Below are 18,097 nucleotides of genomic sequence, written 5' to 3'. Positions count from 1 at the left end.
TACTGCTGATTGGTGGGCGTAGAGATGGAGGCAGCCTCCGACCACGCCGAGGAGGAGAGCAGCCCGTCCAGCCCCATGTGGAGAGTGGCGTACACAACCGAGACATCAGTCTGCTGCTCCAAAAACACACACAACACACCTGTTTACCACACACACACGTTATTAGAAAACAGAGCATATCTAATGGAAAAATGCACAGTAATTGGTATTCTATATACATAGGAAAACCTTTATTTACCTGGTAGCAGCCAAGCGTCACGTACACAGACGTTTCGTGACGGAGGTGAGATGCATACTGGGTCACCCTGCCAGCCACATACTGACAGAGAGAGACGACATGTTAAGGCCAAATGGAATAAGTGAAGAAAAGCCTAATCTAATACTATTTCAGTAGTATTTACATCTTACCTGGATCCAAGTGACGGACTGCACCTTGGTGGCACAGTAGGGGATGCCCTCTGGACTAAGCCTGGCTGTCTCCTTGGAGATGGCCCACACCAGTTGAGTCTCCAGGCCTCGAACCCTACTCATATGGTGCATCCTCACCACCACCTGCTGTGGAGAGAAACAACAAGTAACATCAACAAAACAACATCAGCCATCGATGTAACATATTTCCATCAAGATCACATGACTCTGACAATGTAGATTAGGACTAGGTAGTTACAAAGACACATACCTGGGATCCCCCACGCATGTAGGTGATAATGGGGCTGATGAACTGGAAAGTTCTCCAAGCTTTAGCCACCGGACCGGCATTGTTCTGCACAAGAGGGGGGTGACATTACAATACATTCAGGTTAGAAACAGCAAACATCGTAACGGTGATGTGACTCTGTGTGGTTCTCTTACCCTGATCACAACAGGCCCACAGTACAGAGGGCTGAACCTAATCGGTATCAGCTGCCAATTACCAGTGGCCTCCTAAAGCAGACAACAAAGATTTTAAGAATGAATATGTGGGATACTTTTCAAACATAAAACCAAAAACTTTCTGAAAAGTGTACCTCAAGGATAGTCGGCACATCCTCAAGGATGATGGCAGCATCCTGGACATGAAGGATAACTGGCAGCAGTGGCACATCCAACTGGACCTCATCCAGTACAGTTGATTCTAAAATGAGGAAAAGGAATACAAACAAACAATTATTAGGACGTAAAACGTAGCACGCTAGCTAGTACTACTAGCAAAAGTGCATCGCTTAGCAACAATTACTAAAGTTAAGGTTAGCTTGCAAGTCAGGATTACAGAAATACACAACATTTCACAAATTACATTGTCAATGTTGAATGTGGTAAAATAAGAAGTTTAAAACTCCACATACCCTCTTCCAAGTCGCTGTCGCTGTCCACCTCCCGACGATCGCGAACCCTGCAAAACGGAAAAACACAACAAAAACAACCCACAAATGAATTTGAACAACCTGTCGACGCAGAAGGCTGCCGACGTCCTCGCACTCTCTCCGTCAATCTTGAAAAGCACCCAGGCATTTTCCAGTCGATGTTTCAATCCCAGATCTCACAAATCAGTCAAGTTTGTTGTTGTTGAACAGCAAATTGAAGTTGTTCTTGTTTTCGAACAGAAAACGTTCAATAGAACGCCGATATGTTCTAACGGTTAGATGTCTCATGACAACACATATATTTGAAAATTGTTGTTTACAAAATTGACAGCTGTGTTGCCATAGAAATGAGTTTGGAACTCTATGGTTACCATTAGAATCCTATACAATTCCTGGTCATCATTCTAATTCTATTGACCCTATTTTGTCACCAGAGGCTTTCCTATGTTGTGTGTATAATATAAAATAAAAAGACCAAATGTTGTTTTTTTAAGTCACTGGCTAGGTCAATGGCCCATTGAAATGTTTTAGCTTGTTTCATGGAAGTTGTTGTTGAACTTCTGAAAGTCTAGGCTTTGCCTCAGTGGGCTATAAAGTCTTGTGAAGCACAGACAACCCGGGTTAAAACATATTGACCACATTCAGACAAGGGGGGTAAAGCCACAGCCCACTGAGGTAGGAGAGCACTGAAGCATCTGCATAATAATAATCCATATCTCTTTTATAAACAGGATATTATCATTGATTATATCAAAGTGTATGTACGAATAAGTCAGTCTGACCTTTTTTCATGGCAGGTTCATCTTTTGAAGCCAGATGAGGTTCCCAAAGTGTGCTGCGCACCCACCAAGCTCAGTCCCATCTGTGGTGCCCCATCTATTCTACATCATTGTAATAAACTTCACTACCATTGTTCCAAAAGATACAAATAGGGTAATATACCTTGCAACCAGCAGTTGACAGCAATAATCTGGCAATATGCATTTACACTGAACAAAAATATAAATGCAACATGCAACAATTTCAACGATTTTACTGAGTTATAGTTCATATAAGGAAATCAGTCAATTAAAATATGTTCTTTAGGCCCTAATCTATGGATTTCACATGACTTTAAAATGAAGATAGAAGCGTGGATCAGAAAACCAGTCAGTATCTGGTGTGGCCACCATTTGCCTCATGCAGCGGGACACATTTAATTTAATAAGTTTTTGTTATTTAACTAGGCAAGTCAGTTAAGAACAAATCCTTATTTACAATGTCGCCCTACCCCGGCCAAACCCGACGACGCTGGGCCAATTGTGCGCCGCCCGATGGGACTCCCAATCGTGACCGGAAATCATGCAGCCTGGATTCCAACCAGGGACTGCAGTGACGCCTCTTGCACTGAGATGCAGTAACTTAGACCGCTGCGCCATTCGGGAGCCCACATCTCCTTAGCATAGTTGATCAGGCTGTTGATTGAGGCCTGTGGAATGTTGTCCCACTCGTCTTCAATGTATTTTTAAAGTTGCGGGAAGTGGAACATGCTGTCGTGCACGTCGATCCAGAGCATCCCAAACATGCTTGTGGGTATGCAGGACATGGAAGAATTGGGACATTTTCAGCTCCCAGGAATTGTGTACAGATCCTTGCGAAATGGGACCGCGCATTAACATGCTGAAATATGAGGTGATGGCAGAGGATTACTGGCACAGCAATGGGCCTCAGGATCTCATAGCGGTATCTCTGTGCATTCAAATTGCCATCGATAAAATGCAATTGTGTTCGTTGTCCGTAGCTTATGCTGAACCATACCATAACCCCACTGCCACCATGGGGCACTCTGTTCACAACATTGATATCAGCAAACCGCTCGCCCATGCGACGCGGGATTCATCCTTGAAGAGCACACTTCTTCAGCGTGCCAGTAGCCATCGAAGGTGAGCATCTGCCCACTGAAGTCAGTTATGATGCCGAACTGCAGTAAGATCAAGACCCTGGTGAGTATGACAAGCACGCAGATGGCCTTCCCTGTGACGGTTTCTGACAGTTTGTGCAGAAATTCTTCAGTTGTGCAATCCCACAGTTGCATCAGCTATCCGGGTGTCTGATCTCAGACGATCCAGCAGGTGAAGAAGCCGGATGTGGAGGTCCTGGGCTGGCGTGGTTACACGTGGTCTGCGGTTGTGAGGCCGGTTGGATATAAAGCCAAATTCTCTAAAACGACATGGTAGAGAAAGGAATATTAAATTCTCTTGCAACAGCTCTGGTGGCCATTCCTGCAGTCAGTAGGTGGATGGATTATCTTGGCAAAGGAGAAATGCTCACTAACAGGGATGTAAACAAATTGGTGCACAACATTTGAAAGAAATATGCTTTTTGTACATATGGAACATTTCTGGGATCTTTTATTTCAGCTCATGAAACATGGGACCAACACCTAATATGTGGCGTTTATATATTTGTTCAGTATAATATATTGATTTTGAGTATGAGAATGGTATATGAATAACACCCATTGCATCTTTCATAAAGAAGGATAACCATACTTCACTCTTAAACTATTCAAATCTACAGTAATTCAGATAATTACATCACCCTTTGTCATATATTATATGTATCCAATCAAAGCTGTAAAGTACTGTGACATAAGTACAATGCTAAATTTCTACCCTTTTGATGGCTATGTTGTCTTGTTGAACCATGAATTTCTCATTGTCTCTTTTAGATGTACTACACATGGTTAAATTAAAACACTAACTATATGGACTATAAGTTTGTGCATTTCTTTAGTTCTACCTGTAACCAGTACACCTTAGTAGCAATTGAAAATGTCAAATTTTTATTATCAAAACATTTTTGCCGTTTTTCTATGTACAGAGGATCCAATACACAGGAATGTGTCATTGTTAATATATTTATGGAGGACTGTGTACTGCTATATTTGTAATAAAATAAACTAGAATATTTATTGCAGAAGTGAGAGTAAATGCCAGTGAACACAGACCTCCAGAAACTGATTGACACTCCTATCCTAGACAGTGTCACCACTCTTCAGCTACATAGCATTGCAGTATGTTGGAAATGCATTTGAAAATACTTATAAGTATGCATTAGTCTGGTATCTGTATAGACGGAATGCATATTCTCTCACACACACAAAACGTATTCACTGCTTTCCTTCTGAATGGATCAAATAGGCAGAGGAATGCTTTTATATATATTTAGACATTTCTTGGAAATGGTCAAATGCAAAATACAATTGTTCCAACGTGTCCAGGAGTCTCAGTATTTTGTCTCTTGACACCATTTAGTTCCAGTTGCAGCGCTCTAATCGTGGTCATCCTGTGTCTGTGAATCACAACATTAAAGGCGATGAGTGACAACATATCCACAATATTGAGTAATACAATATACAACTTTAGCATAGGGAAAGAGTTTGCTTCTAACATGTATAGTGGGAGTCTGAATGATGAGAGCATCTTAACCCAGCTGTAGGTCCATTGTGTGTGTTGGTCTTTTAAGCCTCAACATCATCCAGCTCTGGGGGCATTGGGGATGCTTGCGCTCAAAGTGCTGCATAAATGACTAAGGAATGGAGGATATCAACAATTGTTGGCTGAGACTGACTGGTGACAAACGATAACAAAGCAATAAGATGCATCAAACTACTCCACATAACAGGCCAGTACAATGGTCTAGACACGAAGAGAAATCTAAAAGGTAGGGATGTCAAACGTTCAGGCTGCTGTACAGACTATGGAGGCTCTAGTCTAGAGCACCCGGTTAAATTGGGTTTGAGAGCATACGCTCTAAATGGTAAAATGAGTGAGAAAGAGATGTCATTGTTGCAATAGTTTGTGTGTGGGCAACATACTACCATCTTAAATGTATATGTTAAATTATTTTGCCATAGTAAATTATATATTACACTAATTTCCCACAAGCCTGCATTTTCACCCCATAAAATCTTGTGGAATTACACATCCATTTCACCTCAGATTGTTGATGCTAGTATAAAAGTGTATAGTTTAAGATGACATATGATTGATTGCTTAAAACAGATCAATATCTTTGGTTTTGTACCGATGATTTTGTCACAAGCGCTGGGTTATACAGGACTTAGAAATGCCACATAAGTTAATGAAATGGCACAGAAAATTAAACGCTGTCTCTCTATAAAAGTCGATGGCCACACACCAATACAGTCAAACTGTCACTTAAATAGCAGCCAACCGTTGTCACTGTTGATATCCTACGTGATTCGTTTGAAGTTAAATAACAAAAAAGTGGTCTGTTTCCTACAGAAATCAACACCTGACATTCCAAGATAAAAATGTAATTCCTCTACAAGTTCATCTAACCAACCGTGTATAGGTTATTCCAAGTGTGAATAGTGTTACTTCAAACAGCGCTACACCACAAACATTTAACCCCCATTCTATTGATTTCAGCATGAAGTCGGCTGATGTAAAAGGTCTTTATAAATACATTTGATTGATTGACGTTTTTAACAAAAAAGTATTGCATTACACTTACCGCGTGGAAACCCACTTAAAACATAATGCAACAATTCAAAACGTAGGCCTAGCTAGCTGTCTCTTACAAATTGTCCTCTAAACAGTGATGTAAACATTATTATACCCTCTGGGTTCCTGCATGAACGCCACCAACCACGCTATGATCCAACTAGTGGTCAGTATGCACTACTACACCCTCTCTCACATGAACGATAACATTGGTTTCAGTGGGAAAGACGGTAATTGGCTCAGACGTTAATGGAAAATATGGAACATTTAAAGTAAAAGTCTACAATGGCAGACTCTTAACCACCCAAAGGACATTGAACAAATTTGACACAACTGTGGGAAGCATTGGAGTCAACATGGGCCAGCATCCCTTTAGAACACTTTCGAAAGCTTGTAGAGTCAGTACAGTACCACACATCACAATACAATGCCATAAAGTGTGGGCCTGTAGTACCTGTAAATCAACTAAACTTTGTTTATTTCCATATGCAAAGAATAAAGCATAATTGTTCATGTAATATTAGCCTCATAACTCCAGGAAGAGGAAATCGTGATGAAATAATCAAGTAAATGAAAAGACAGAGACAAATGCTTTTGAACTACTAGTTATTTTATTTAAAAATGTAAAATTCAGTGCAAAGTAATGTAGTGCATTAGTGTCTAGATCCTTGTTAGGTGGCAAAGTGTCACAAGAATCCTGTGGGGAGAGAAAACAAGAGAATACATTAATTTAATGGGTGTTAACTAATCACAGTTCAACGAACCACTTCAAATCCTGAGAGAGAGAGAGAGAGAGAGAGAGAGAGAGAGGGAGAGAGAAAGATGGACAGAGAGAGAGAGAGAAAGATGGACAGAGAGAGAGAGAGAGAGAGTGGCGTTTCAGATCTCTGCAGTAAGACTACATGCTGGCCATGAGGTTCTCCAGGTGGTACTCCAGGAGTCTGGAGAGCTCAGTGACCAGAGACACTGGGTTAAAGTACCAGGCCAGCTGCTGCCCAAACATGTCATCTAGCAGAGCCATCAGCCCACCCTGAAGAGAACACCACACAACACATAGATAATGGCTCTGAGTTACTAGCTTATCAAGAGGAAAGAGACAATGAGAGTTACTCCCTGTAAAACGTCATTGAAACCCTGTTAATCAAGAAAAAGTCAACTAGGAATAAGGAAGTAAACTCTTGACTCTTACATTGAGCAGCAGCAGGTATCTCTCAGCCTTTGGCTCAATGCTGGCAGCAGCAGGCAGGAAGGAGTACAGGAGAGCGTACAGACGCTCCATGAACCCACCAGGGTGCTAAAAGAAACAGAGGAGGAGAAGAGAAATTGAAGTGAAATTGCCAAGAGAGAGACATCGAAACATCTACCAGTGAGATGCTACTTACCACCATCAGGGACTTCTGAGCTGTCATCATCCCAAACATCACCAGTTCAAAGAGGACATCTATCAGGTTAACATGATGGATCTAGGACAAGAAAACAGGAATGATTTCAAATAGATCAGATACTGTGATGTATAAAAGACATGCATGTGGAAGAACTCAAAGTGAGACATGAAAGAGTTAATGAACTCACCTTTGCCTCAGCCAGCTCCCTCTCAATGTCAATCTTCTTGGAGGGGTCACTCAGGTAGTCCACAAAGTCGTTATAGGCACGGATGAATTCGGCCTCGTCCTATCACCAAGCAAAGAGCATTGATGTTAGTGAACAGAACACATTTCCCACTGAGGACGCTCTCTTTCCCTTGAATGAATAATGAGTTAGTGAGCTACCATGTGGTGGGCCTGAACCAGTGCGCCCATTATGACCTTTCCCGCCACAAACAGATGGTTCCTGCTCAGGGTGGAACCAAGCAGTGTCTAGAGAAGAGGGAAGAGTTAGGGTGAGACACCCAACTTCCTCTAAGAGACAGACAGAACAAGAAGATACAGAGAGTAAAAAAAAAAAAAGTGGGTCCACTCACAGTGAAGGCCTGACGCAGGGAGACGAGCCTCAGGGCGATGTCCTCCACTCTCTTGGTGGTAAGGTAGAGGCTGTGGGAGGGAGGGAATGGAGCATGTCAACCATTAGAGTCAATGGGGATAACAGCATGGTGACCACTATCCTTCAGCATCTGACAAGCCCAGACTACACAGACATTTAGAGGAACTCACTTTAGCAGAGGAACCTCCCTCTCCTCAGGCAGCAGGTCCTCCTCCCAGCCCTACAACAACAGAACAAACATTCAACATCAGTGACCAATGCAATGACATGACAAACAATGGGTCAATGGAAGGATCTTAATGCTACTAGTCAATAGAATGTGTAGCTGTGTGTCTAACATCTGACCTCATAGCAGTTGTGGCCCTCAGGCTCTGGCTCAGTGTACTGCTGATTGGTGGGCGTAGAGATGGAGGCAGCCTCCGACCACGCCGAGGAGGAGAGCAGCCCGTCCAGCCCCATGTGGAGAGTGGCGTACACAACCGAGACATCAGTCTGCTGCTCCAAAAACACACACAACACACCTGTTTACCACACACACACGTTATTAGAAAACAGAGCATATCTAATGGAAAAATGCACAGTAATTGGTATTCTATATACATAGGAAAACCTTTATTTACCTGGTAGCAGCCAAGCGTCACGTACACAGACGTTTCGTGACGGAGGTGAGATGCATACTGGGTCACCCTGCCAGCCACATACTGACAGAGAGAGACGACATGTTAAGGCCAAATGGAATAAGTGAAGAAAAGCCTAATCTAATACTATTTCAGTAGTATTTACATCTTACCTGGATCCAAGTGACGGACTGCACCTTGGTGGCACAGTAGGGGATGCCCTCTGGACTAAGCCTGGCTGTCTCCTTGGAGATGGCCCACACCAGTTGAGTCTCCAGGCCTCGAACCCTACTCATATGGTGCATCCTCACCACCACCTGCTGTGGAGAGAAACAACAAGTAACATCAACAAAACAACATCAGCCATCGATGTAACATATTTCCATCAAGATCACATGACTCTGACAATGTAGATTAGGACTAGGTAGTTACAAAGACACATACCTGGGATCCCCCACGCATGTAGGTGATAATGGGGCTGATGAACTGGAAAGTTCTCCAAGCTTTAGCCACCGGACCGGCATTGTTCTGCACAAGAGGGGGGTGACATTACAATACATTCAGGTTAGAAACAGCAAACATCGTAACGGTGATGTGACTCTGTGTGGTTCTCTTACCCTGATCACAACAGGCCCACAGTACAGAGGGCTGAACCTAATCGGTATCAGCTGCCAATTACCAGTGGCCTCCTAAAGCAGACAACAAAGATTTTAAGAATGAATATGTGGGATACTTTTCAAACATAAAACCAAAAACTTTCTGAAAAGTGTACCTCAAGGATAGTCGGCACATCCTCAAGGATGATGGCAGCATCCTGGACATGAAGGATAACTGGCAGCAGTGGCACATCCAACTGGACCTCATCCAGTACAGTTGATTCTAAAATGAGGAAAAGGAATACAAACAAACAATTATTAGGACGTAAAACGTAGCACGCTAGCTAGTACTACTAGCAAAAGTGCATCGCTTAGCAACAATTACTAAAGTTAAGGTTAGCTTGCAAGTCAGGATTACAGAAATACACAACATTTCACAAATTACATTGTCAATGTTGAATGTGGTAAAATAAGAAGTTTAAAACTCCACATACCCTCTTCCAAGTCGCTGTCGCTGTCCACCTCCCGACGATCGCGAACCCTGCAAAACGGAAAAACACAACAAAAACAACCCACAAATGAATTTGAACAACCTGTCGACGCAGAAGGCTGCCGACGTCCTCGCACTCTCTCCGTCAATCTTGAAAAGCACCCAGGCATTTTCCAGTCGATGTTTCAATCCCAGATCTCACAAATCAGTCAAGTTTGTTGTTGTTGAACAGCAAATTGAAGTTGTTCTTGTTTTCGAACAGAAAACGTTCAATAGAACGCCGATATGTTCTAACGGTTAGATGTCTCATGACAACACATATATTTGAAAATTGTTGTTTACAAAATTGACAGCTGTGTTGCCATAGAAATGAGTTTGGAACTCTATGGTTACCATTAGAATCCTATACAATTCCTGGTCATCATTCTAATTCTATTGACCCTATTTTGTCACCAGAGGCTTTCCTATGTTGTGTGTATAATATAAAATAAAAAGACCAAATGTTGTTTTTTTAAGTCACTGGCTAGGTCAATGGCCCATTGAAATGTTTTAGCTTGTTTCATGGAAGTTGTTGTTGAACTTCTGAAAGTCTAGGCTTTGCCTCAGTGGGCTATAAAGTCTTGTGAAGCACAGACAACCCGGGTTAAAACATATTGACCACATTCAGACAAGGGGGGTAAAGCCACAGCCCACTGAGGTAGGAGAGCACTGAAGCATCTGCATAATAATAATCCATATCTCTTTTATAAACAGGATATTATCATTGATTATATCAAAGTGTATGTACGAATAAGTCAGTCTGACCTTTTTTCATGGCAGGTTCATCTTTTGAAGCCAGATGAGGTTCCCAAAGTGTGCTGCGCACCCACCAAGCTCAGTCCCATCTGTGGTGCCCCATCTATTCTACATCATTGTAATAAACTTCACTACCATTGTTCCAAAAGATACAAATAGGGTAATATACCTTGCAACCAGCAGTTGACAGCAATAATCTGGCAATATGCATTTACACTGAACAAAAATATAAATGCAACATGCAACAATTTCAACGATTTTACTGAGTTATAGTTCATATAAGGAAATCAGTCAATTAAAATATGTTCTTTAGGCCCTAATCTATGGATTTCACATGACTTTAAAATGAAGATAGAAGCGTGGATCAGAAAACCAGTCAGTATCTGGTGTGGCCACCATTTGCCTCATGCAGCGGGACACATTTAATTTAATAAGTTTTTGTTATTTAACTAGGCAAGTCAGTTAAGAACAAATCCTTATTTACAATGTCGCCCTACCCCGGCCAAACCCGACGACGCTGGGCCAATTGTGCGCCGCCCGATGGGACTCCCAATCGTGACCGGAAATCATGCAGCCTGGATTCCAACCAGGGACTGCAGTGACGCCTCTTGCACTGAGATGCAGTAACTTAGACCGCTGCGCCATTCGGGAGCCCACATCTCCTTAGCATAGTTGATCAGGCTGTTGATTGAGGCCTGTGGAATGTTGTCCCACTCGTCTTCAATGTATTTTTAAAGTTGCGGGAAGTGGAACATGCTGTCGTGCACGTCGATCCAGAGCATCCCAAACATGCTTGTGGGTATGCAGGACATGGAAGAATTGGGACATTTTCAGCTCCCAGGAATTGTGTACAGATCCTTGCGAAATGGGACCGCGCATTAACATGCTGAAATATGAGGTGATGGCAGAGGATTACTGGCACAGCAATGGGCCTCAGGATCTCATAGCGGTATCTCTGTGCATTCAAATTGCCATCGATAAAATGCAATTGTGTTCGTTGTCCGTAGCTTATGCTGAACCATACCATAACCCCACTGCCACCATGGGGCACTCTGTTCACAACATTGATATCAGCAAACCGCTCGCCCATGCGACGCGGGATTCATCCTTGAAGAGCACACTTCTTCAGCGTGCCAGTAGCCATCGAAGGTGAGCATCTGCCCACTGAAGTCAGTTATGATGCCGAACTGCAGTAAGATCAAGACCCTGGTGAGTATGACAAGCACGCAGATGGCCTTCCCTGTGACGGTTTCTGACAGTTTGTGCAGAAATTCTTCAGTTGTGCAATCCCACAGTTGCATCAGCTATCCGGGTGTCTGATCTCAGACGATCCAGCAGGTGAAGAAGCCGGATGTGGAGGTCCTGGGCTGGCGTGGTTACACGTGGTCTGCGGTTGTGAGGCCGGTTGGATATAAAGCCAAATTCTCTAAAACGACATGGTAGAGAAAGGAATATTAAATTCTCTTGCAACAGCTCTGGTGGCCATTCCTGCAGTCAGTAGGTGGATGGATTATCTTGGCAAAGGAGAAATGCTCACTAACAGGGATGTAAACAAATTGGTGCACAACATTTGAAAGAAATATGCTTTTTGTACATATGGAACATTTCTGGGATCTTTTATTTCAGCTCATGAAACATGGGACCAACACCTAATATGTGGCGTTTATATATTTGTTCAGTATAATATATTGATTTTGAGTATGAGAATGGTATATGAATAACACCCATTGCCTCTTTCATAAAGAAGGATAACCATACTTCACTCTTAAACTATTCAAATCTACAGTAATTCAGATAATTACATCACCCTTTGTCATATATTATATGTATCCAATCAAAGCTGTAAAGTACTGTGACATAAGTACAATGCTAAATTTCTACCCTTTTGATGGCTATGTTGTCTTGTTGAACCATGAATTTCTCATTGTCTCTTTTAGATGTACTACACATGGTTAAATTAAAACACTAACTATATGGACTATAAGTTTGTGCATTTCTTTAGTTCTACCTGTAACCAGTACACCTTAGTAGCAATTGAAAATGTCAAATTTTTATTATCAAAACATTTTTGCCGTTTTTCTATGTACAGAGGATCCAATACACAGGAATGTGTCATTGTTAATATATTTATGGAGGACTGTGTACTGCTATATTTGTAATAAAATAAACTAGAATATTTATTGCAGAAGTGAGAGTAAATGCCAGTGAACACAGACCTCCAGAAACTGATTGACACTCCTATCCTAGACAGTGTCACCACTCTTCAGCTACATAGCATTGCAGTATGTTGGAAATGCATTTGAAAATACTTATAAGTATGCATTAGTCTGGTATCTGTATAGACGGAATGCATATTCTCTCACACACACAACACGTATTCACTGCTTTCCTTCTGAATGGATCAAATAGGCAGAGGAATGCTTTTATATATATTTAGACATTTCTTGGAAATGGTCAAATGCAAAATACAATTGTTACAACGTGTCCAGGAGTCTCAGTATTTTGTCTCTTGACACCATTTAGTTCCAGTTGCAGCGCTCTAATCGTGGTCATCCTGTGTCTGTGAATCACAACATTAAAGGCGATGAGTGACAACATATCCACAATATTGAGTAATACAATATACAACTTTAGCATAGGGAAAGAGTTTGCTTCTAACATGTATAGTGGGAGTCTGAATGATGAGAGCATCTTAACCCAGCTGTAGGTCCATTGTGTGTGTTGGTCTTTTAAGCCTCAACATCATCCAGCTCTGGGGGCATTGGGGATGCTTGCGCTCAAAGTGCTGCATAAATGACTAAGGAATGGAGGATATCAACAATTGTTGGCTGAGACTGACTGGTGACAAACGATAACAAAGCAATAAGATGCATCAAACTACTCCACATAACAGGCCAGTACAATGGTCTAGACACGAAGAGAAATCTAAAAGGTAGGGATGTCAAACGTTCAGGCTGCTGTACAGACTATGGAGGCTCTAGTCTAGAGCACCCGGTTAAATTGGGTTTGAGAGCATACGCTCTAAATGGTAAAATGAGTGAGAAAGAGATGTCATTGTTGCAATAGTTTGTGTGTGGGCAACATACTACCATCTTAAATGTATATGTTAAATTATTTTGCCATAGTAAATTATATATTACACTAATTTCCCACAAGCCTGCATTTTCACCCCATAAAATCTTGTGGAATTACACATCCATTTCACCTCAGATTGTTGATGCTAGTATAAAAGTGTATAGTTTAAGATGACATATGATTGATTGCTTAAAACAGATCAATATCTTTGGTTTTGTACCGATGATTTTGTCACAAGCGCTGGGTTATACAGGACTTAGAAATGCCACATAAGTTAATGAAATGGCACAGAAAATTAAACGCTGTCTCTCTATAAAAGTCGATGGCCACACACCAATACAGTCAAACTGTCACTTAAATAGCAGCCAACCGTTGTCACTGTTGATATCCTACGTGATTCGTTTGAAGTTAAATAACAAAAAAGTGGTCTGTTTCCTACAGAAATCAACACCTGACATTCCAAGATAAAAATGTAATTCCTCTACAAGTTCATCTAACCAACCGTGTATAGGTTATTCCAAGTGTGAATAGTGTTACTTCAAACAGCGCTACACCACAAACATTTAACCCCCATTCTATTGATTTCAGCATGAAGTCGGCTGATGTAAAAGGTCTTTATAAATACATTTGATTGATTGACGTTTTTAACAAAAAAGTATTGCATTACACTTACCGCGTGGAAACCCACTTAAAACATAATGCAACAATTCAAAACGTAGGCCTAGCTAGCTGTCTCTTACAAATTGTCCTCTAAACAGTGATGTAAACATTATTATACCCTCTGGGTTCCTGCATGAACGCCACCAACCACGCTATGATCCAACTAGTGGTCAGTATGCACTACTACACCCTCTCTCACATGAACGATAACATTGGTTTCAGTGGGAAAGACGGTAATTGGCTCAGACGTTAATGGAAAATATGGAACATTTAAAGTAAAAGTCTACAATGGCAGACTCTTAACCACCCAAAGGACATTGAACAAATTTGACACAACTGTGGGAAGCATTGGAGTCAACATGGGCCAGCATCCCTTTAGAACACTTTCGAAAGCTTGTAGAGTCAGTACAGTACCACACATCACAATACAATGCCATAAAGTGTGGGCCTGTAGTACCTGTAAATCAACTAAACTTTGTTTATTTCCATATGCAAAGAATAAAGCATAATTGTTCATGTAATATTAGCCTCATAACTCCAGGAAGAGGAAATCGTGATGAAATAATCAAGTAAATGAAAAGACAGAGACAAATGCTTTTGAACTACTAGTTATTTTATTTAAAAATGTAAAATTCAGTGCAAAGTAATGTAGTGCATTAGTGTCTAGATCCTTGTTAGGTGGCAAAGTGTCACAAGAATCCTGTGGGGAGAGAAAACAAGAGAATACATTAATTTAATGGGTGTTAACTAATCACAGTTCAACGAACCACTTCAAATCCTGAGAGAGAGAGAGAGAGAGAGAGAGAGAGAGAGAGGGAGAGAGAAAGATGGACAGAGAGAGAGAGAGAAAGATGGACAGAGAGAGAGAGAGAGAGAGTGGCGTTTCAGATCTCTGCAGTAAGACTACATGCTGGCCATGAGGTTCTCCAGGTGGTACTCCAGGAGTCTGGAGAGCTCAGTGACCAGAGACACTGGGTTAAAGTACCAGGCCAGCTGCTGCCCAAACATGTCATCTAGCAGAGCCATCAGCCCACCCTGAAGAGAACACCACACAACACATAGATAATGGCTCTGAGTTACTAGCTTATCAAGAGGAAAGAGACAATGAGAGTTACTCCCTGTAAAACGTCATTGAAACCCTGTTAATCAAGAAAAAGTCAACTAGGAATAAGGAAGTAAACTCTTGACTCTTACATTGAGCAGCAGCAGGTATCTCTCAGCCTTTGGCTCAATGCTGGCAGCAGCAGGCAGGAAGGAGTACAGGAGAGCGTACAGACGCTCCATGAACCCACCAGGGTGCTAAAAGAAACAGAGGAGGAGAAGAGAAATTGAAGTGAAATTGCCAAGAGAGAGACATCGAAACATCTACCAGTGAGATGCTACTTACCACCATCAGGGACTTCTGAGCTGTCATCATCCCAAACATCACCAGTTCAAAGAGGACATCTATCAGGTTAACATGATGGATCTAGGACAAGAAAACAGGAATGATTTCAAATAGATCAGATACTGTGATGTATAAAAGACATGCATGTGGAAGAACTCAAAGTGAGACATGAAAGAGTTAATGAACTCACCTTTGCCTCAGCCAGCTCCCTCTCAATGTCAATCTTCTTGGAGGGGTCACTCAGGTAGTCCACAAAGTCGTTATAGGCACGGATGAATTCGGCCTCGTCCTATCACCAAGCAAAGAGCATTGATGTTAGTGAACAGAACACATTTCCCACTGAGGACGCTCTCTTTCCCTTGAATGAATAATGAGTTAGTGAGCTACCATGTGGTGGGCCTGAACCAGTGCGCCCATTATGACCTTTCCCGCCACAAACAGATGGTTCCTGCTCAGGGTGGAACCAAGCAGTGTCTAGAGAAGAGGGAAGAGTTAGGGTGAGACACCCAACTTCCTCTAAGAGACAGACAGAACAAGAAGATACAGAGAGTAAAAAAAAAAAAAGTGGGTCCACTCACAGTGAAGGCCTGACGCAGGGAGACGAGCCTCAGGGCGATGTCCTCCACTCTCTTGGTGGTAAGGTAGAGGCTGTGGGAGGGAGGGAATGGAGCATGTCAACCATTAGAGTCAATGGGGATAACAGCATGGTGACCACTATCCTTCAGCATCTGACAAGCCCAGACTACACAGACATTTAGAGGAACTCACTTTAGCAGAGGAACCTCCCTCTCCTCAGGCAGCAGGTCCTCCTCCCAGCCCTACAACAACAGAACAAACATTCAACATCAGTGACCAATGCAATGACATGACAAACAATGGGTCAATGGAAGGATCTTAATGCTACTAGTCAATAGAATGTGTAGCTGTGTGTCTAACATCTGACCTCATAGCAGTTGTGGCCCTCAGGCTCTGGCTCAGTGTACTGCTGATTGGTGGGCGTAGAGATGGAGGCAGCCTCCGACCACGCCGAGGAGGAGAGCAGCCCGTCCAGCCCCATGTGGAGAGTGGCGTACACAACCGAGACATCAGTCTGCTGCTCCAAAAACACACACAACACACATGTTTACCACACACACACGTTATTAGAAAACAGAGCATATCTAATGGAAAAATGCACAGTAATTGGTATTCTATATACATAGGAAAACCTTTATTTACCTGGTAGCAGCCAAGCGTCACGTACACAGACGTTTCGTGACGGAGGTGAGATGCATACTGGGTCACCCTGCCAGCCACATACTGACAGAGAGAGACGACATGTTAAGGCCAAATGGAATAAGTGAAGAAAAGCCTAATCTAATACTATTTCAGTAGTATTTACATCTTACCTGGATCCAAGTGACGGACTGCACCTTGGTGGCACAGTAGGGGATGCCCTCTGGACTAAGCCTGGCTGTCTCCTTGGAGATGGCCCACACCAGTTGAGTCTCCAGGCCTCGAACCCTACTCATATGGTGCATCCTCACCACCACCTGCTGTGGAGAGAAACAACAAGTAACATCAACAAAACAACATCAGCCATCGATGTAACATATTTCCATCAAGATCACATGACTCTGACAATGTAGATTAGGACTAGGTAGTTACAAAGACACATACCTGGGATCCCCCACGCATGTAGGTGATAATGGGGCTGATGAACTGGAAAGTTCTCCAAGCTTTAGCCACCGGACCGGCATTGTTCTGCACAAGAGGGGGGTGACATTACAATACATTCAGGTTAGAAACAGCAAACATCGTAACGGTGATGTGACTCTGTGTGGTTCTCTTACCCTGATCACAACAGGCCCACAGTACAGAGGGCTGAACCTAATCGGTATCAGCTGCCAATTACCAGTGGCCTCCTAAAGCAGACAACAAAGATTTTAAGAATGAATATGTGGGATACTTTTCAAACATAAAACCAAAAACTTTCTGAAAAGTGTACCTCAAGGATAGTCGGCACATCCTCAAGGATGATGGCAGCATCCTGGACATGAAGGATAACTGGCAGCAGTGGCACATCCAACTGGACCTCATCCAGTACAGTTGATTCTAAAATGAGGAAAAGGAATACAAACAAACAATTATTAGGACGTAAAACGTAGCACGCTAGCTAGTACTACTAGCAAAAGTGCATCGCTTAGCAACAATTACTAAAGTTAAGGTTAGCTTGCAAGTCAGGATTACAGAAATACACAACATTTCACAAATTACATTGTCAATGTTGAATGTGGTAAAATAAGAAGTTTAAAACTCCACATACCCTCTTCCAAGTCGCTGTCGCTGTCCACCTCCCGACGATCGCGAACCCTGCAAAACGGAAAAACACAACAAAAACAACCCACAAATGAATTTGAACAACCTGTCGACGCAGAAGGCTGCCGACGTCCTCGCACTCTCTCCGTCAATCTTGAAAAGCACCCAGGCATTTTCCAGTCGATGTTTCAATCCCAGATCTCACAAATCAGTCAAGTTTGTTGTTGTTGAACAGCAAATTGAAGTTGTTCTTGTTTTCGAACAGAAAACGTTCAATAGAACGCCGATATGTTCTAACGGTTAGATGTCTCATGACAACACATATATTTGAAAATTGTTGTTTAC

General features: G+C 42.3%; 2 long non-coding RNA genes across 2 annotated transcripts; both read right to left on the bottom strand.

The window, feature by feature from the left end:
• Positions 1-7,818: 7,818 nt before the first annotated feature.
• Positions 7,819-8,216, bottom strand: LOC120027351. Its single transcript, XR_005473290.1, has 3 exons — positions 8,180-8,216; positions 8,005-8,054; positions 7,819-7,884 (listed from the first exon to the last, which is right to left on the bottom strand). It is a non-coding gene; the product is annotated as an uncharacterized LOC120027351 (long non-coding RNA).
• Positions 8,217-16,036: 7,820 nt separating this feature from the next.
• LOC120026856 lies at positions 16,037-16,434 on the bottom strand. The gene is made up of 3 exons (XR_005473241.1): positions 16,398-16,434; positions 16,223-16,272; positions 16,037-16,102 (listed from the first exon to the last, which is right to left on the bottom strand). It is a non-coding gene; the product is annotated as an uncharacterized LOC120026856 (long non-coding RNA).
• Positions 16,435-18,097: the final 1,663 nt, after the last annotated feature.

Source organism: Salvelinus namaycush, chromosome 32 (assembly GCF_016432855.1).
Source record: "Salvelinus namaycush isolate Seneca chromosome 32, SaNama_1.0, whole genome shotgun sequence".
In the NCBI taxonomy this organism is placed as follows: Eukaryota; Metazoa; Chordata; class Actinopteri; order Salmoniformes; family Salmonidae; genus Salvelinus; species Salvelinus namaycush.
Note: the sequence above shows the minus strand (reverse complement) of the source record. Positions and strands in the feature narration are given on the sequence as shown.